The following is a 21,744-nucleotide window of genomic DNA, read 5'->3' as shown; positions in this document are numbered from 1 at the left end:
TTCTTGTGTTATTCCATCTGTGCTTTATTTTCGTAGTACAGGTATTTCTCTTTCATGTAGGTTGTTTTATAGTAAGCTCTACTAAGTATACAAAAGAATAATTCTTTTTGATGACCTTTAAAGAGTCACTGCTGTATTTCAAGCCTATGACCTGTAGCACTAATGATGTTATATTTGCAAAGAAAAGACGTTCAGAGCAGTTCTTCCTAGTATCATGTAGAAGTGTTTTATTTTTTTCAGTAGTAGAGACTTCCTGCTTGTGTTGAATGGTGAAAATACAATGCTACATCTTTTCTGTAATCATTAAAACAATGGCATTCCAGTTTCTCCCCAAGCTAAACGTAATCCTGTCGTGGGCATGCCCCTATTCCAATTCTCCTTGATAGCTGAATTTAAAATTCCCATAAATAAAGTCTTTTTTTCTATTTTTTTTTTTTTTTTTTCATAGACTTGTCCCTAGCAAATTTAGTTTCAAGGTCTTTTATTTCTGTTTCTAAAGTAATTATCCTCTGGGCCTCTTCTTTTCTTCCTGGTATGATGCTAGACTAATTATTCTTCTTCTAATGAATGCCTGAAATGGATCCCATATGGTGGCATATGTGCCTTCAGATGGAAGCTTCATTTGAATAAAATAAGGAAATTCTTCTCTTGGGGCTTTCTTAAATTTTTCATTCTGTAACAATGATGAGTGAAATCTGTGTCTTGGGTATAGAAGCAGCCAACTTGCTTTCCATTACACTTTGAGCTTTCTCTGAACTGGAGATTTTCTTGACTATCTCTCATGTACTGTGTCCAGTTGTAGCTGTGAACTCTTATGTTGTGAAGAATTTTTGAATGAGCTGAAGCATCATTACGTATGTTATGAGAGCCATTTTTTTCCCTTGGGGGGAGGGGAGGGGAGGGCGGGACAAAAAGCTATATATACAATCATTTCCCTTGCGGAAATTCTTCAACACCTTTCTCCAGATATATTCCATGGCATGCAGTGGATATTTTTATTGCCTTGGGGCTCAATTCACATCCTCGTTCTTTCTTTTGCTTCTTCTTCGTGTGTTCTGCAAACTAGTTGCCTAAATCATCTGAAACAGGGCTGTGGATTGGTACTGCTGCATAAAGGATGTACTATAATATGTATTCATAGAAAACAGTGAGGTGTTATTTTTTTTAAAGAAAAACACTAGTTCCGCATAAATTTATTTTGCGGTGTAGTACTTGAATTATACTAATTGCTTGTGTAAACATAATCATTTTACTTAGTGTATGTTTTTGTTCTTGCTGTCAGAGACAAAACGGGGAAGTACTGTATTGATTTTCATTAGAATGCTTGATCCCAAGTTGATAAAGAAAAGGACAGTAACTAATTGTGCCACTATTAATTTTGAGCACTGCTTGGATTCAAAAAAGACCTCCAGCGATGTATGAACCTGCAATCAGGGAGAATATTAGAACAGGAAAAATGCCTGAGAACTGCTAGGTCTTGGTTTCTGTTTAAATGGAGAGTAATTGCCTCTGGGTGGTCTCAGCCAGAGAATATCAAGTCAACAGCTTTGCAGCACGCATACTGTAGGTCTGTGAATGAGGTCTTATTTCTGGCTTGCTGGCATTTTCTTGTTTTGTTGTCTTCTATGAATGAGTAATTGTTAGCATTCCAATTACTGAGCTCAGGCTTTACAAACTAACAAACAGATTTTAGTTTCTCTAACAATCTTTAAACTTATACATACTTGTAAGGCCTAATACTCGATTGGGATTTGTTCTATTTTTGCACCACTTTGTCCTATTCTGTAAAGAATTTTCTGATATAGTTGTGAAGATTTCTAACTGACTAAACCCAGAAGAGTCCCTAGTGATCTGTTCAATAGTTTGTGTCCTTTATCTGACTTACAATCACTTGCTACTAATAACGTGGGGGACATAAATTATTAGCCCCTGAAATGGCTTATCTTTCACAGAATATCTGGTTTCTTTTTTTCTTTTTTTTTCTCTCACAGACTCACTGCAGTGACCATACTGACTGCTTAATCCATGGTTCAGACAGAAGTTTCCTGTTCAACTTTCTTATTCAGGTCACACTGTCATTTTCTGTTGGGGCAGTATTTGCATACAGAAGCCTTGATGAAAGACCAGTAACAACAGGATTAGGGAAAAAGGTGATTTCTTACGTGTATCATAGTCCTGGCTGTTTTTCCTGCTAGAAGTTGTTTCAGGATGTCATCTTTAACAAGAAATGTTGCTAAAGCTAATAAATAACTGGGAATCTGGAAAGCAGCACCTTTTCTTAGAAAATCAGAGCAGAAGTTTTCAGTCTTGGCTTCAAAGTTAGATCCCTAAATTCTTGTTAAGTATCCAAAATAAATTGGTATGATGAAAATTCCACTGACCCACAAATCTAATTTTGGCAATACAAGTTATGAGTACTCTGAGCTTTGCAGAAGCAGACAGCTTTGAGCTATGTAATCAGACATGGCATTTTGTCTCTACTTAATTCTATCTAGAAGCTGTGTTTCAGGAATATCATTCTGGCAATATCAAATGCAGGACACTGTTATTTTCTTGATGAGGTTTAGAAACTTTCTGTTCTCTTCCCAAGATAGTTTACTCACTGAGCCCAGCTCAGGAATTTTAGTAGTTTGCTGTATCAAGAAGACAGATGCAAACTCAATAATATTCAAATGCTTCATGGTACCAGGTTTGACCCAAGCTTTTGGGGCTAGAATTAGGGAGCTATAAAGGCACTCAAAATCTGAAGTGATCTGTGGAAATTCTTAAGCAGAATGTAAAGTAAGGAGCCATTGCCTTTCAGCAAAAGCTAATTGTCTAGTCTGCTCTATCAGTTTTGAAAATGCTGTAGGGCAAGAATCAGAAGAGACATCTGGATACTCATATTGGTATTATGTCTGATACTGCAGGAGAACATTTTAAAAGCCAGCCAATCAAGTGAGCTTGAAAACTAGATACTAGTTTCATTCTTTTGCCTCCTGTCGGGAACCCATAGTAGTTAGTTAACTGTCTCTTCATAAGGATCTTCCTCAAGCATCAACCTTGCTGATGGGTAGAAAATATCTACTATCCAGTCAAAATTTACTTCTTAGCACCTGAAAAAGGTACATCTGCCATCACAGCATCCCTAAATCCCTTTAGGAGTCTTGACTTTTGTGCTTTCTGTGATCAAAAAACAACAGCCTGCATATTGGAATTGCTTTCCCCACTGCAGGTGTGGTATGTTGCAGAGGAAGAATGTAATCGCCTGCATCTAATAACATTCCAATGTGATATGAGGAAAGACAAAAAGAAAACTTGTTCTACAAATTGGATGGTTTTATTTTCTAATATCCTAGGTGTTGTAAGTCCAGGGAGAGAAAGAAAGGAGGATTGTCCTACTGTATACAATTCCTTAATAGCAATGTAATGTAGTGACAATATTCTATTATTAATAACAGTAATAAGAATATTACTGTTATTACTGTTAATATTTACTATTATAATAATCTAATTATACTATAATAATTAAAAATAATTATTACTGTATTAATAATTCTGTACTCACAGCTCTGTAGCTACAATATAGTCTTTCCAATTTTTCTGTTTCTTTCCCTTGCCTATCAGATATGTATTGAAGCAAAGAATTTTGGAAAGCTCCAAGCAGTATTTTCAAGAACCCTTGCAGATTTTCTTTGTCTGACACATTATATTTAAAGATTAATCCAAAGCACCCCCACAAAGATCTGTTGTACTTGCTTAACAAAATGGAGTATTGATTTGCCAAAGCCTAAACAAAGCAGTCTACATGACTCATTGATTAGGAATTTCGGCTTGGTCCATGTGATCATTAACTTCTTTGTCAGATGCATTCATTTATTCATAAGTTTTGTTTATGGCAAGCCCCTTTCACAGGCTTGTTTCAAAATTACAAAAATCAAATGCCTTGTCTACCTTCCATATCACTGAATATGTAAGACAAAAGAGAAGGTGCTATCAGCTTCAAAGATTTTGAGCCTTCTGAAGAATGGAGGAACTATGGTGGCTTTCATGTAAGTCCAGGCTTCAGTATGATTTTGGAACTATATAAATTATCCAAAAAAAAAAAAAAACCCACCTCCTGCTGTCACGTGGGGAAATTTGAGGAAGGCAGTGGCTGAACTATCAGGAGTTCCATATATCTTTGCAACATTGTTCAGGAAATGCTGGGTGCATGACCTAAAGTTATTTTTTTGATGGACAATTGTTGCAATAAAATATGCTTGATGGAAACTTCAGATACACAGCTTAAAGGATTACAAAACAAGGTCTGGTTAAAAGTTGTGGCTTAGTCACAAGTCAAGAGCTTCCTGCTTTTCCCCAGTATATTCCCTCTGGCTTAATGCAAGAAAAGCAACAACAGGCAGTTCTGATTTTTTTTTTTTTTTTTTTTTTTTTTTTTTGGTAAGATGGCAGTGTTTTAGGTTCCAGATTTTCCTGTGTAGTTTAGTAGTAGGCAGGGGGTACTAACAATGAAAAATGAGTTCTTATTATCAATATTTGAGTATTTGCTGTACTTCATTAATCCTGTATCAAAGAGTAACTAGACAGTCATGAAAATGTTATTACAGGGCAATGTAGGGTATGCGCTTACATTGAGTTAAATGCTCTGTGGTAACTGACAAGGTTCACAGCACCTTCCCTGGAATGCAGGCAAGTTGGGTGACCCCATAGTAGAAGATGGCCATGGGTTGCCATGGGTTAAAAGCATGCTTCGAGACAGTTACCTCCAAAGAACTGGCATGTTCTCTCACTTAGCTTGTCGTAACTTTGCTGTAAGCCTATCTCTGTGACATGCAGCCTTCTAACATCAAAAATGAGAACAGTGGGAAAAGAAGATTAAGCATTTTGTGGGTTTTTTTTTTTTTTGGTCTTATTTAAAGAAAGAATAAAGTAATTTCATTTTCAGTAGTTAATATAGCTGAAGTCTAATTTACATGTTGGATGAGCTGTAATGTGAACAGAAGTAATTTTGACTTTGGAAGCGTAGGTGTATCTGTAGATGTGGAATTAAGTCTTTCTTTCCAGTGTTTCCTCTGGTTCTTGTAAAGATGAGAGTAGAAACCCCATGATCTGAATCAGGACATTATAGAACAAGTAGATAGCAGAAATTACTACTGCAGAGGGAAATATGAGCCAGAACTCTTACGTTTTGGTTTTTTTTTTTTTTTTTTTTTTTCCCCATAGATTTTAGACACTGAATTTGGGAGTAGTCAACTTGTACATAATTGGTATGTGGCTGGGGTGATATGGACAGAGAATTTACTAGGTCAGTTTTGACATATTTGGTGGGATACATGAACTTTATCTTCACCAAACTTACTTAATGTGGATAACTTGATCAAAACTCCTGATTAATAAGCCAAAAGTTGAGCGTCCTTTCATGCTAGGCATCCATCTGAAAATTCAGTGACATGTTCTCTCAGAAAGTGTTGGGCCCTGCTCTTTACAAATGATGAACTTGTACCTATCTATCTCCTGCTAACTGCAAGCTCAAATAGACTGGTTACAGAATATTCTTTATCAGGTATATGCTGATTTTTAGACACGAACCTGGCATAAGCACTGATTTTTTTTTTTTAATTTTTTTTTTTTAATGCCAACAATGGAACAGAAAACAGTCTCACAATTTGCCTAAAGCAAAGTTCTTTCACAGTCTGTGTTATTATCAGTATAAGTCACACATCTTTTCTGCAATGAGAGCACATTACAAAATTTTTATGCTCTGGAACATTCATTTAATTTAACTTTTTTTCTTAAGTTCAGGTTATATTTATATTTGGACAGAGAGAGTCATTTATTATATGCAAAACAGGGTATCATGAATATGTACAATGTATTCTCTGCGTATACAAAATGTATACACACGTATATCTGCTACAGCAGGCTTAGAGAACCAAAAAAAAAATTAAAACATTTGTTTAACATTGTTGTATATGTGTATATACATTCTTTTGTTAGCAAAATATTTGCTTTGTTTACTTTCATTATGAACTGAGTATGTGCCACAAGAAATTGGCTTTAAATGAATGCACTGTAGATGGCTACAGTGGATAATTTCATGTAGGCACAGAATTACAAAATAGCCATTTTTAACTTCAACTAGATTACACATTTACTAAACCTTCCATAAATTCATCATTTGGCTGAATCACTTCGAGAATTGTTTTAAATAAATCTATGTGAAAATTAAATTTAAGTTGAAAAGCAGCAGGAAAAAGATGTATAGTAAGTACTTCATCTGTTGTAATAGGACTATTTGGAAGGAATACAAATGCACTTCAAATTGTAAAGAGCATAATTATTTTTCTCCAGAAGCTGAATGAAATAGTTTCTGCCTATATAAAATTTGATATGAATTATCCTCATAAAATTCATGTTGTATTTATTAAATTGAGTCTTTTCCTGGTGTAAAGTAAGTTTCCAAATGACTTCTCAAAGTTTTTGTTTTATTATAATGGCCGTAAAGGAAATAGGAGATGTCTTAGCTGGGCAGAGCTATAGTTCAGCTTCCTGTCACACTGCCTTAGGCAGGGGACACTAACAGGTGCTTCACAGCAATTTCATAAACCTGAGGGGTGTCAGGAAAAGGGCATGGGGAAAACTCTAAACATAAAAAGACCTTAAAGAGGTCACCTAATCCATCGTGCTGCCCTGGATTTTTGATCCACCAAGAGGGAAAAGTTCATTCTAACCTCTGACACAAAATCCTACTCTCAGGGTCTCTTTCTTTTTCTATCTTATCTAACACAACTGCAGATATACATATTATCCATATAATGCTTAATCCTTTAAAAAGCCTGTACAGGATTAGTGTATTATAGAAGACTGCAAAAGATCTGGAGTGCCATGTAGTAATTTATTGCTAGTAGATGACTGCTGGGATTCTGAGACATTTTGCATTGCTTGGGTTTGGTTGGGAATATCAGCAGGAAGGAGGATATGGGTCCAGACAGCCATCCATCAAGTGATGCTTAAGAGCTGTTAAGAAACCACGTCAGAAGTGTTAACTGTAATGACTCTACATCCTTTTTCAGACAGCCTATGAAATTTGTTGTGACAAGAAATGATTAAGGACTCCCTCTCCCAGAAATATCACCCAATAAACAAAAGCACACCATTTGATTTGAATAGAGAGGTGGTTTTTTTCAAGGAAAGAGAGCTTGGGGGGCAGTCTGAACACAGAATGACTGTGCAGGAGCTGGTTCCAGAACGTAAAGCAGTATGTTTACATCAACATGGTGCTGGGCTGCCTAATGTGTGCTGCTGAGAGGCAGATGGTCTTAGCTCAGAGCTAACTTTGTTCAACAGCAGCCATACACCATTCTGAATTTGAGCTAGCATCTCTACAATGATACTCAGTGCTTAGGACAGTACCAGCTCAGGTGAATGTTTCTTCAGTTGCAAATTGCTTCTCTTTGTTAAGTCTGCTGCTGTGGGATCAAAATAATGGATTTAGACTATAAAAAAAGAAAAAGAAAAAAAAAAAGCTACTCCCCCTTGGTTTACCTGCTTTCTTCCTATGCGTTTACAAATCTCTTCTTGTACTTTCTTCCTTTTTTGGGGGTCTTTAAAGATTTATGCCCACAGCCAAATAGCAAATACTGAATGTTTTTCTAGCACTGACCATGCATAGGCTTCTGCGTTAAGTTTAACCTTCAGGGTAGGAGTGATTGATATCCTGCGTATTGTAGCCCAGGGTGTGATCTAAAAATGAAGTTGTACATCCCCTCTTGAGGAATCCTAAGAGCCAGGGGTATGCTCTGGACAAGGGAGATTAAGCTATCTATCTGTAAACATGACACTTCTCTGAATGACGATGGACAGTTGTACTCTGTGGTAACCAACTATTTACTTCTGTGGTTTTGAAGGGTTGTGCCTGTCCAATTCACTGAACATCCTTTTGTTGTTATAAGAAATCCTAACCAAGAATTCTCATTTTACCACATGCAGAATTTCATATAGTTCCATCATCTTCACCTTCCTTTATCACAATTTTGCTATTTGCTCTTTTTGAGACAGTTCTGATCTCAGTGCCTATGGATAACAACATTTCTGTGGATGGATACAGTGTTAATTTAATTAAAGGCTGTTTGAGTTCTTAAGAGAAACAAGACTAAACTCTTTAGAGACTTAACTTTAAAAATAAAATTGTCCTAAACATGCATGAATCAAATGCCTACTTCATAAAAATAAGTTACTGCCTTTGGAAAAGAAACAAATGCAAATGCTAGTTACCATGCTTGAAATAGGTGACAAGAAATGCCAGCATCTTGGCTCTTGTTGCAGCTTTATTGTCACAAATTGTTAGTTATGTCTGAAAATTATGGATCTCTCTCATTGTGCAAGTTGTGTCTGCCAGTTGGTGCCTGTACACTAGAGTGAGCTTACCCAATTAACAGAATTTTCCATGCAGGACCCAGAATAAGTCTGCGTGCTTCCTAAACCTTACCACAGCTGAGGTTCCTCCTTGGACTCTGGTGATCTGGAAGAATGGCGTTACCAGGTGAGCTGAACATAGGAGAAGCTGTGTACAAAGCATGCCTCAATGGAAGTCAGCTTTGGCATATCTAATCTAGCTGTATTTGCCTCTAGTTTTCCCTGACAGATGTACTCTGCCTCAACCACAAGCAAACTACGCAGCAGACAGAACAATATTTTTTAACCCCAGAGTGCTCATCAGATTAAACAAGCCATGGAAACAATGATGTTTATGTGCTACTTGTAATCTTCATCACTGGCCATCTCAAGCTGTTTGCATCTCTCTTCAGGCAACTGAGTGTAACTTTCCTGGGAAGAGCTGTGTACTATCCAAGCCACATCTAATGCTCATGGTACGATGACAGGAGTGCCATCAGGTAACTGCTTTATAGAAATAAATATTTGAGGGACTCAAACTGATTTCATGTAAGAATTCAAAAAGAAGAGTCAAGAGTAGAGAAAAAGCATTCCTGAGAAAAGACAAGCATAACTGCTATTCCCTGTCTGCCACCAAATTCAATTGTACATTCTCTACTTTGGGCTTCATTAAACAGCAGTAACCTCACATTCGCTGAGTACCCCACTGATAATGCAGGGCCGTGGACCTTCCTGTATCTTTTTGCCTTATTGCTGTATATAAATTTCCGCACTTTTCTACTGTCATAAGTGACATAGCACATTTTAGTTAAGTTGCAATTCAGAGATTATACCAAACTTCCGCTAAAAGCAATTATGGCAGACTCCATTATAGAATAGTATATAGGGATGAATTACAACACAATAATGAAGTATCTCTCATCTTTGTAAGTAGATGGACAGAATGTAATCATTTAAAAAAAAATTCCATAACTGTAGTTTGCAATTCACTTTTTTCCCTTCCTTTAAATATCAGTTATTTATATTTTTGTAGGCAAGTCTTGGTTTCTCTAGTTAACAGTAGAAATGATAACTTTCTTTATATAGAAAAACAAATTGCTGTAGCCCTCCTAATTGGGGTTTTGATGATTTACAGATCATTGCAGGAACTGCTTTATTAATTAATCCCAAGTTAACATAAACAACTTTGTTCACAGAACCATTCCACTAGTCAGAAAGACAAATGATAAACTTAATAGCTGTCACTTATTTTAAAGGCTTGGAAACAATCCAAATAGTTGCAGACTGTTTCATATTTTATCTTTAAAACTAAATTTTATTTTATCAGTGTATACAGGATGAAGTCCTACCTTATATATGAGGTCTGCTCCAAAAGCACTGCCTCCTGTTTTATTGTGTTGACCACAGCAGCATAGGCACATGTTGGTGATACAGCAGTAGAGGATGAACCTTCCCTCCAATATTCCCTTACTTTTTGTAGCTGTGCTACAGGTGGCAGCAGGGGGGGCAGTCTGACAAAATGGCACCTGACATGAAAAGTGTGTATGAAGCAAAGGTGTGGAACTGAATTCTTCCGTGCAGAAAAAATGGCACCCACTGACATTCATTGATGACTGCTGAACATTTATGGAGACCAAATAGTGGATGTGAACACAGTAGGGCAATGAACAGTGCATTTCAGGAGAAGCAACAGTGTTCACCTCCAGTAGTGCAGATTTTTATGAGCTCAGCATGCAGGCTGTTGTTCATTGCTGTCACGAATGCAGAGCTAACAGGAGTGAGTGTTTTGAAAAATAGCAATTTTTATCTGAGAATTTCCTCTATCAAACAGTGTTACTGTGTTCTTAGTATATATAGTTTCCATGGACATAAGTAGGAGGTTTTACTTTTGGAACAACATACACATTAGTGCAGAGTAGTATAGAAGGTTGATATAGGTGATCTAGAAAGAATGCCACTTCAAAATTCCTTTTTTTTTTTTTCTCCTTAAAAATATATTTTGCTTATTCTGATATTTAGGTTCTTAAAAAAAATAAACAATTTTTTCCTTTACAAAGAGACACAATAGAAATGTTTTTGAAAGAAGTTAAATATGACATAATGAAATTATGTAATTTATTAAAGTATCCTGGATGGAGGAGAACAGTTTCCCTACTTGACTCATTACCCTTTTGTTCTCACATATTTTTCTCACAATGTTTTTGCAAGGAAGATAATAAATCAAGCCATTCACTATTCATTTATATCTAGATATGGACACTTTGGATGCAAGCTTATTTAAAGAGATCTTATTAATTAGTTATATACTTTTCGTTAGTGAACAGTTGCATGTGTCCTATTTTGAAGAGTCACTGCTAACTTTCCCACATCTCATTTTATCTAGTTAAATGGGGGATCTAAATGAGCGCTTCCATTTGTGGCATCTGTTACGTTTCCCACTCCAGCCACCCTGTATGTCCCTCCTGCTGGGAGAACCTGAGCTGACACAGTTGCTGCTGGCAGTGTCACTGTCTGCTTTTCATCCAGAAAAATGAGTTCTGTGTCTTAAACACCCTAAAGGAGGCTGAATTGGATGTTTTGTGTCATTCTGCATTTTACTCAACCAGCAAAGGTTTCTCCTTCTCTATTCTCTTCATACTAGCAAGCATGTTACTCAACAGCAATATTTCAGAAAGGCTCTCAAGGGAAAGAGGGCAAATGAGATCAATGCAAAATTGCAAAACTCTAGGATCCAGCATTCTAGAAGCATTGATTTTACTAGGAAAATGATAACCTAAGTTACATGTCATTTTCAGTATCTATCTTGCTGTAAAGCTTCCATATTTTCAAGGACTTAATATAGAAAGTGCTTCTGGATGCACTGAACATAAGAAAATGAAGCTTTAGGAAAATGATTGAACATTTGGGGATTTACAGTGAGTGAGATTTACTCTGGTGTAGAATAGTAACCAAGCTCCCTCTATATTGTATCTCCTATATTGTATAATAACATATATCCCTTATATCTATATCCTGTATTATATCCCTTATACTCTTGTGGTATAAATAGCACCTGCTAGTAAGCAAGAACTAAATTTAATGTTAGTATAATGAAGTATAGACCTCAGAAAAGCAATATTACCTGCAGTTTTTAGAGACATGCAAACCTTTATTGTTGTCAGACACTACTGACTGAGTATCAAAAAAATCACGCTGTGCTCCTTCAGCAGGAATTGGAGAACCTGTGAATTTTAAAGTGTCTTTGCCTTCTGTAAAAACTCAGAGAGCTGTCTGACCACCATTTGTTCAACAGTATGTGCTCCAGATGAATACACTTTCCACCTTTTTGGAGCCTGCGAAAGGTTAAGAGTGATCAGTGTATTAACCACTTGGCAATAGAAAGTCCTTCTCATCAGGAAACAGTGTATGCACATACACCAGCCTGCCCCCTCCTCGGGGAAAAGCCTGTTACTCTGATGTTTTCCCTTCACTGCATTCATTCAAAAACACGCCTACGAGCTGTTACTAACAGCTACAAGATTCAGTAGCTGCACAGTAACTTCTTAGGCCAGTGCAGCCGAGTTGAATGAACTAGTTAAATATCTGAGCCACACGTTTGGTTTTGGAAGTGTCTTTGGAAACCTGTTCTCCCTGCAACAACAAAAACCACCCAAACAACCCAAAAGAGATTAAAGGAGCTTCCAGTTTCTCAAAACTATTAAATGTTGTTCTCAGTTCCTTCAAATTAATTTGAGGCAGCTTGGCACATTTAAAAGGAATAAAATGAGATTGGAGGTTTGAGCTCTGATACACTTGACATATTTTGCTGTGATAGGGAGGTTTTGGTTAACAGAAGTTTAATTGCCCCTCATACAACACTGAGGATAGACTTTCTAGGTCAAGGTCAGGATTCATAGGTGGTGAATAAAAGAGCCCTTCTCTGAATTAGTTCTTGCCCTAAAGACAATCAAATATCTTCCCAGAGCCCACATGGGAATGCTACTTGCAAAGACCAGATTCTATTTTGTCTGTTAGTACTGAAAAGAAAAAAAAAAAAACAAAACTGTTTCAGCACAAAAGGCTCATTTTTAGTTTCATGAGAACTTCAAAGTGTGGAAGAATACAGGAGCAATAATCAGTAACTCCTTCTATCCAGAACTCAGAACACAGCAGAGCACAGGAGGTCTGTTTTGAATTGTTTCACACATTTTAGGGAATCTGAACCTATGTTTTTCCTCTCACCAGGATAGAGTCCCAACCACAAGCTTACATTGAAAATTGAGCACAAATACTCCCGTATTAGTATGTCATGCAAAATAAACTATTTCTCTAAAATGACAGAAAAATACTTTCTTACATACTTACAGATGTATACATCATACAACATATAGTGGTGATGAAGTACTCTTTAGAAAGACAGATAAGAATTTGAATTTCAATTCCCTGGGTAGAAGAAGCTGTGAACTGAAGTACCTCTTCAGTGAGTAGTTTAGCTACTGATATAAATGAGAGTAGAAGAAACAGCTACTTTTTAGCCAGGAAATCTTACATTTACGTTTGTCTAAAGAAAACCAGAAAGAAGGTTAGAATTTCCCCTTACCTTAAGTCCACAGAAAGAGGTGTTATTTAAGATATAGCTGATATCAGGTTTCCAAATGGGTATCTTAAATGGCTCTCTGCATATGCTTCCTTTTGGACTCCAGTTCCTTATGCTTTCTATAAAAGCTGGGCTGAAAAGGAAAACACTAACATTTTTTGTTCAGAATTCTTCATGAAAAACATTTGGTTTTCACTAATACTAATATGGTAAGTAGTTAAGTGTATTCAGGAAGAAGGCAAATTAAAGTCTCTTGAATCTTAGATAGCTCTGAAAGTAACGTCTCCTATTTATTTCCAATGAAAACTAAAACAGAGACCAAGAACATAACAACACAATTTGGTAGAGCAAATTCTCAGCTACAAAACACTATTTTTCAAAATATTCATCACCATTTGCTAAGCATTTTTACAAGCCATGAAGAAGATACACTCGTAAAAATCTGTACCAGCAGAGATGACCCACTGTTTGACAGCTGCTAGGACAATGCTGTTGGTAGGAAAAATGTTGCCTATGCAGTCCATTCTTCATCAGCCAAAACTGATGCAAGTCAGAAGGACCTGCGCTATACAGTGGGTGTGGTAGGACATTCCAGTCAAGACAGGCAACGTGCTCCACAGTAGCATGAAGCTTGCTGTTATCATGTTGGAAAAGTTGTCTTCTGTCCTGTCTCTGCAATCTCAAACTTTCACCTTAGTGTCACAACGTAGCTGTCAAGAGTTGCCACACCAGCAACATCCATCTCTGATATTGTGGATTAACATAATAAAATAGGAGGCACTGCATTGAGAACAGTCTTCATACTAACAACTGCAAATGAAAGTGCAGTTGTGGTGGCTGATTCAGGAGAAAATTCATTTTCCATTGCATAAATTTAGATGTTGCCCTGCACCTGCATGAAACCCAAGTTCCAGGGTAACCAGGCATATGAGACTACCCAAGTATAACTATATAGCAGATTTGTTCATGGTATTTTTTGCACAGCAAATTTTAAGGATACTTAAGAATAAAACGTCTTTTCTTCTATCAGTGCAATTTCTTTACATATTGGAAAACAGAATGTTTGCTCATAACATATTTCACATAAATATGGTAATCATTATTGTCAGAACAAAAATATAAACTAAAGTAATCATATAGCCTTTGAATAAACACAGGGCTTGCTATTTTCTCATATCACTTGGTATAATTGTTCCTCTTTCTTAGCTAGCAGCAGAACATAAGTGCTTACGAAGCTCTAATTCTACCTTATTGAGAAAATGCCTTTGCCCGTAGTTTAGTAATAGTGCCAATTTTTCCTAAATAAATTACAAATATATACATAGAAAGAACTTATCTTTAGGCTAGATTGCCAAAGCGTCCTCCTAAAATCTAAGAGAGTTATCCTTTCCACGCAGCCTTGGAGCTAGAAAATAGGTGTTGAGTTTACAGAGTTGGAGCCGAAGTCACCTGCCATACCTGGAAGGTCAGCATGTTCCTAAGGGCTTTAGCCCTTATGACTTGCAGTGCCAAGCTAAATACAAGGGATGAAAGACAAACGTGTCCTACTAGATAGCGTTATCTCTGAGCGAGAGGCTTGTGTTGATTTTCTTATTAAGATTTAGACTGGGACCAGCTAGCAACTAATAGTTTCTGGAAGGTAAAATTTTTGACCAAATTAAAATCAATGATTTACAAGTGAAAATTCTATATTCTGTAATAGAACAAAAGACATTATTTCTTGGGAAACCCCATCTGTGCATTTATCTTTTGAGTGTGTTTATTTGAATTATGTATTTAGATAAAAGAGCTACTTCAATTTTATGGCATACCTGCAGCATAGTATGTTGAACTCTCAAAAATTAAGCACGCTTTGTGCCTGGTAGAAGATGACAGGTTTTAATAGTTTAGAATTAAGGACAAAGATTAAGTTAATATTGATGATTTCTTGGCACCATAACATCTCAACCTATTGAAGAAACACTTCTAATATTCAGTGGAATCTCAATAACTTGGTTATATATATGGAATATCTATAACTCGGTCTCCTAATAGATGACTCACAGAAAATCAGTGTTTAATAGAACAAGGAAAAGCTATTTACTTGGGAGGAAGTATTCAAAGATACAAATTGACAGACTGTTACCTCTCTTTTCTTTATGGTTCTCGCTGTCTTCATAAACAGAATCTGAAATGAAAGTTTTATGAAGCAAATAGTGGACAAGTGTAAGTTTAACTTTCTATGGTAGTGTCTCAGTTACAGTGATTATTACTTGACATATGCTATGAAAGTACTGAGGTCTGTACTGAGCTTTTTTGTCATTCTTTTTGTTTGTTTTCGACCGAAACGCAGAAGCGCACAGGTTTGCTGTGTGGGTTATGGTGTTCACACAGATTATGCAGAAATAATATCAGCAGGATTCATTTCAGAGTTTTAGTAAATGCTACACAGCAGCTACTAGAATACTCAAATTAGACCAGATGTCATAATGCCAAACACTCATCCCAGCAGAGTACAATATTAAAAAAATGGTTACTTTTGCTTTTAATTTACTACTCTATGGATGAGAGAAGTCCCATCTGCTTACTTTATTTTTAAATGAAAACATAAATGTTGTCCTGTGGTGACATTAGGCTAGATATTATGTAGAGACAGAGACTCCAAGCAGTTAAGATTTACATTTAACAAATATGTTTTCTTACATGCAACCATCTGCATGATAAAACCAATGAATAAGTTTGTGAAGCTAGCATAAATAGGATTCAAAGTGTGACCTATTTTTATGTCACTGTGGGAATAAAAATTATAGAATTTTAGGAAATCTGGAAACATAATTTTTCCTATGGGAGAAGCCTGGCCACTCTGAATAAAGTGAGAAACAGCTGCTGAAAAGATTAGATCTGAAGACAGAAGCAATTCAGCAGGGCTAAAAGCATATAGCTTTTGAGAGATTTCCCAAGACTTCAGAACCACAAACAAATTCTTAAGTATGTTTCTGATTCTGTGTCCACAGGAGTTCTGGTTTCACAACCCAGTACTGTGAAAAACATGCTGAACACAACAGAGAAATGAAGAGACGTGCTATTGCTGTTTTGAAAGGTAAAGGGAGAATTAGAAGCAAATTCTGCCTGATTAGAGACTTCAGGAATTGAACTACTCTCTCCTCTGCAGAAGGAGAGAGATTGTTTCAGTGTTTTACGTGCCAGTGATACTTGACAAACCTGATGAGCTGAGGCTTTTTATAAAGACAAAGGTCCTTGGATATTGGTGTTTTCTTCTATTTAGAGTAGCTGCTAGCCTCAGCTGAAGATGGTCAGTGTAACTCTCTCTTTCCTATGAAATTAAATTAAAATCAGCTCATGCCGAGATGCAGAACCCATGTTTCAGAGGCTCCTGTTTGCATCCATATACAAACTTTATCATGCATCTATATCAAGAGCCTCATTTCCTACTTAGTTCTAGAGCTTCCATCCAAGCTGGCTAGAGCTTTCTACATTCCAGTTTCCACTCTCTAGCTTGAGGTACAGGACCTGTAGCAGTTCCCTAAACCCAGCTCTGGTACAACTTCTCCTATCTGTCAACCCACAGTACTGCTGTCCATCCAGGAAAACTTATTAGAAGAACATTTGTCTCCTGCTATACATTTGGATATTGTAGTAGAAAAGACCATAGCAAAAAAGACTATTAGATTAAGCACAGCATGCATAACCTATAATATAATGGAAAGTATAGCAATAATAGCACAGTGCCAAAGTCTTTGGCTGCAGCAAATGAGGACAAGTCCAAACACAGCAGCCATGGGCGCAAAAACAAAAGAACAAATCTACTTACTTTTGAAATGCCTCATAATAGCAGAAATCTTCAGCGAGATGCCCTTGCCTCCACTGCCAACCCTTAAATAAGGTCTGGGAAGGGGTGGATCCTGGCTCCACCCCTTCCAGTCACTCAGATGCATTGCATACACCTGAGCTCCCCTGGGTTGGCCCTGCCTTCCTATCAGGTGCTCAATTACTGCTTCAGGGCATGACTTAGCAGTTCCAATACAGGATGGCAGTCTAGTTAAATCCCATAAATTGTGGATTCTGATACATTTCATTCAGGAGTGTAGGTAGGAATTTAAGTATAAATTCCCCCTTTTAATTTGAGTATCAAATGAATGACTTGAGAAAGGACTGATTGCTGCTATAGGGAAGACATCATATATTTGGGCTTAAATCTGTTATCTGGTACACTGAACTATTTTGTAATATTTGAATTTAACATGTAAAATAGAAAACAATAGTGAGATCACTAGGTCCCAGTACAAGGAAGCTCTCTATTTATATTCTGCTCCTTGGCCACTGTGGTCAGGCTGCAACGAGCCATACAGAAAGACTTGGGAATTCAGGAGCACTTGTGCAATTCCAAAGCATTCAGATGAATCTCACTAAGGAATAAATAAAAAATTCATTTGTTCAATCACCCTCTATACTTCTACAACCTCCTGCCACCTTCTGCAATGTATGAAACAACAATTTCAAAGAAGCAGCATAGAAAACAAAACAAAAGCTAATGAAATTACTAAGTCCACAGGTTGGACAAGAAAAAAATTATTGCCTTTCTTCACACAGATAAATAAAAGGAATGTGGTGATACTTTTGCAAGATGAAGATAAATGTCATTTAAAATAGAAAGCCCTTGACAGATCCTAGGTTTCAGCTCTTGGTGAATGACTTAACTTCTTGATGTGCTTCTGAAGCATGAGCTTCACAACATAAAAGCTTCTTCAAGGTTCCTATTGTAGAGGAAAATAAGATATTTATTTACTTCTACACTAAACTATTTTAAAGTGTTCTGACTCATCAGAATGTGAGAGCACAATTGCTAGTCACTCTGTTTTCATCAGGCCAGATCTGAATGGAAGCCTTCTCATCTTCAGATAGCTTTTAGTGTATGCTCAGACACTTGATTCCTCAAGATTAGGAATCAAGAACTTGCAATATATAATCTGTCTGAGACTAGCTCAGACCATCCTCTCAACTTTCTGTTTCAGTACAAGTAGTAGTGATTCTGCTATATATCTTCCAGACATATTACAAAAAAATAATTATTTGGTCATTTGTAGGATAAAACTGTAATGCTGCTTATTAATATCCTTAGATTCAACAAAGTTTCAAAGACTTTCTTTCATGGAAATATAGATTTCAAGGCCAGGAGGGCCTTGATTTTGTCTGTGATTAGCTAATTCTGCTTCCTTTTATATTATTTTCAGACATTTTAATTGCAGTTGTAAATTGTTTTAAAATTCAACAGTCATGCTTACTGAAAAATTAAAAAATAAGGAACACTAGCACAGATGCATATGTTTTCATATATATGTATGCTGTGGGTAAACTAGTGAAATCAATAGTTTAAAGATTTAGCAATAAGTGAGTGAAATCACTAGTTAAGTATTTTTTGTGATTGGTTGTGTGCATTACAAAACAAAGATTAAAGGACTTGGCAGAAGTCTTGCTCTTTGATACCCTTTCACTTTCTATTTCCTTTGTCCTTGGAGATTGTCATAATGCAGCTTTGTGCTTTTTCAGCTAGACTTTGCCAGATGTCTACTTCTTGTATATATTTGGAGTTAAGCTTAATTTAATTGTGTCCCAATTCAAGAGTATCCCTATGCTGGCAAGTTGATTAAGCATGGTGGTAATTTTAATTATCTTCTTATCTCTCACTGGAGTGCAGTTAGTGGAGCTGATGAAGTTAACCCCATAGATATATTTTTTTTTTTAAATGGGGCCTCAGACAAGAAGGATAAAGCTTTCTTTTCAAAAGGAAGGATTGGTCTTCACTTGTCTAAAGCTGTTTCTTCTCTACTCCTCTATCCATCAGCAAATGACTTTCTTCGGAGGGCCATGGCATTACAGTTGGTTCACCTTTATCACTGGCCTTTTTTCCTTGTTAGTTTTGTACTTGTTTGTGATTCATTGCTGTATTTTACATATGACAGTGCAAGTTGGCAGCTTATGGTTTTATTTTCATTATTTTTGACCAGATGTTTCCCTCTCTACATGACTGATTCTATTCTGTGGGTACAATGAGTATAACAGAAATGGCACAAAGCCAGCGTTTATAAGATACCAGTTAGTGCCAGTAAAGACTTGAGGAAGCACACTGTCAGATTTGAATGCCACATTCATGGTGAAATCATACAGATACACGGGGCTAACATTTCATTTAATAACCACATTAAGATACCATTTTCAAGCATTATACTTAAGTGCCTTGTAACTTGTTTAATTTTCTTTCTGAAAATATATCATCAGAAGCCAGTAGGAGTAACAGCGGCATAATTTAAATGTCACTCTGCTTCCAATAATGACTTTCATATTCAGGCATTCTACTCCACTGACAAAACTCGCACCTCTGCTAGAGCGTTTCTGTTCATACAGCTCTGTTTTCAGCCAGGCGTGCGCAGAAGCTTGAGTGTGCTTCTATATACTTAATCTGGGTTTTAATTAACACACAGAAAAACAATAGCTTTGAGCGAACAGAGAGGAACTCTATAAATGGGAAGGTCATTCACAAAACAAAGGAAAAAGGTCCTTACTGTAAAGAAAACCCAATATGCAGCATCTGAAGTTTTCTTGCATTGTTTGAAAATCAAGCCAATTGCAGACTTTCTGCACATCTCAGATCATTAATATATACAAAAGGATCCCTGCTTGCCTCACAGATACGCATGCTCAGCATTCGTCTGCAGAGATTTTCAGCTTGCCCTGAAACTCCATCCTGGCAAAATGTCTGACACGCATCCCAGAGCACTTCAGTTTAAGGTAATAGAAGAAATAGACCCTCATACATATATAAATATATTCTCTTGTGCCCTCAGAGGCAAAAGGGTGGCTGTAATGATCCAGCAGCACAATCCTGACTTTTTTTTTTTTTAGTCTATTAAATGAACACAAGAAAGCTCAGCTTGTTCACATCCAAGGACACCATGGGAGAGAGCAAAAACTCAGCATAATTTGTAGACTTGAAACTGCTCATTTCACCATAAAACACTGTATAACAGACATACCAAGAGTGACATAGAGCATCCTCTTGAACAGCAAAAGGAAGCAACGTATATCAGCTAAGATGGATGAGTGAAAGAGAGTACTTTCTCCAGCAGAAATTTAGGCAGGAAGAATATCATTACTGACAGCACATTCTCACCTCTGGGATCAAACTCGCATTCCTGTGCGGCATTGAAACTACCATATGAATTTCCTGAATTCCTCCATTTTGCATCTCATTTACAGAAAGCCAGCTCCGGTTATACAAAGACACAAACATACTCTAAGAGGTTCCTTCAGGCCTAAGAGATATTTGTTCAAGTTATTGATTCCTCATTACAATTTCTGCCGCCCCTGAGATATCCATAGAGATCTAACATTAGAGTACTGGCCGGTACTCTTGCTTCACTTCTAAGAGCTGATGTGTTTACATCTTAAGGGAATATTGATCTACAACAAATCATCTTTTTCATTTCAAGTGAGCTGAAACTCCAGTAGAGAGAGACTGGACAGCAAAAAACTTTGCTAGTGCTTATGACAAACATCAGAATATAATAATATATAGCTTTAAAGACTTACAAAGTAAACCCAAAATTTGTTTGCACATATAATAATAGAGGGAAGTTCATAAATGAAAAATAGAATGGTATGGTACCTCTTTTTTGAGAGATCTCAAGTAACATCTGGCACAACTCACCCTTTAAAATATCATTACTGTTAATTTGTTTATGAAAGACTTCGGAGGCTAGAACAAAAAAGGGGAAGTGATGAAAAATAAAACCACTGAAAAGCATCTTCTCTTCTTGCTGGTAAAAAGATTTCAGAACAGGTGTTTTTGGCCTGTTACTGCTGCCGTCAGTCAGTATCAAAAGCAGTTGGCAATGCTCTCATCATGCAAGAATTCCAATCAGATAACTCAGTATATTCTAATTACTGTAGTAACACCTGTTGTAGTCCTAAATGACTAACTTATCACAGCAGACAGGCCTGCCTTCTCTTTAGGTTTCATTGACTCTTAAATTTCTGCTTCCTCTAATTGCATGTCTAGCTTACCAAACAAATGTTGTAGTCCACATTTATTCTTTGCCATCTCATGCTTTAATCCTCTGTACGTTAATGGTTTGCTGCCATCTCTCACCTACACTGTGATTATGTCTATCCCAGTTCAGTCCAAGATAGCAAACTGTCTTTTCTATTCACATTAGCGCTTGGCCAAGTGATTCATCCAAATGATGACTTTTTAGGCTGGCTATACCAGTGATATCCATATACAGGTACTTATTGGGTGCTACCACAAAAATGTCATTTCTAAAAACCTGTTTCTTTGCTATTGAGCCCCATATAAAATACAAGGTTTTTTTCCACAGTAAACAGCTCTTCTATCCTTTCATTTACACCTACCAAAGGCAGCTGCCAATCACTTTCCAAAGTTGTTGCCAAGCACAAATTGTGGCACTGAATTGACTCATGTTGCTTCACTCGGGGATACACCATGCATCACTTTTTTTCTGATCTGGACCAATTCAAATAATTTGGAGAGAAATAAAAATTGCTAGTTTGATTTCAGCAGATTTAGGATCATATGCCTGAAATGTCATACTTTGCTGTGTATAGTGACAATTAACACACATCAAGGTATGCATAAATGCACACTACATCTTGCTTTTGCAAGCACAGTGGTCAAGATCAGGAAGTAAATTAATGAATCTAAGAAACTATAAAAAATGGGAGTATATTTCTGCAGTTTTCCTTTTGCAAGTGCCATGTGAATTTTACTTCGAGTA

General features: G+C 36.7%; 1 long non-coding RNA gene across 1 annotated transcript in view; it reads left to right on the top strand.

The window, feature by feature from the left end:
- LOC104913041 (uncharacterized) overlaps positions 1 to 18,380 on the top strand; it is a 68,360-nt gene extending 49,980 nt beyond the window's left edge. Inside the window, exons 4-6 of the long non-coding RNA XR_004161208.2 lie at positions 8,435 to 8,524; positions 8,614 to 8,876; positions 15,946 to 18,380. This is a non-coding gene — a long non-coding RNA (uncharacterized LOC104913041). The remainder of the gene's footprint in view (positions 1 to 8,434; positions 8,525 to 8,613; positions 8,877 to 15,945) is intronic.
- Positions 18,381 to 21,744: the final 3,364 nt, after the last annotated feature.

Source organism: Meleagris gallopavo, chromosome 13 (genome assembly GCF_905368555.1).
Source record: "Meleagris gallopavo chromosome 13, MGAL_WU_HG_1.1, whole genome shotgun sequence".
In the NCBI taxonomy this organism is placed as follows: Eukaryota; Metazoa; Chordata; class Aves; order Galliformes; family Phasianidae; genus Meleagris; species Meleagris gallopavo.
This window is presented reverse-complemented; position numbering and strand designations above follow the sequence as displayed.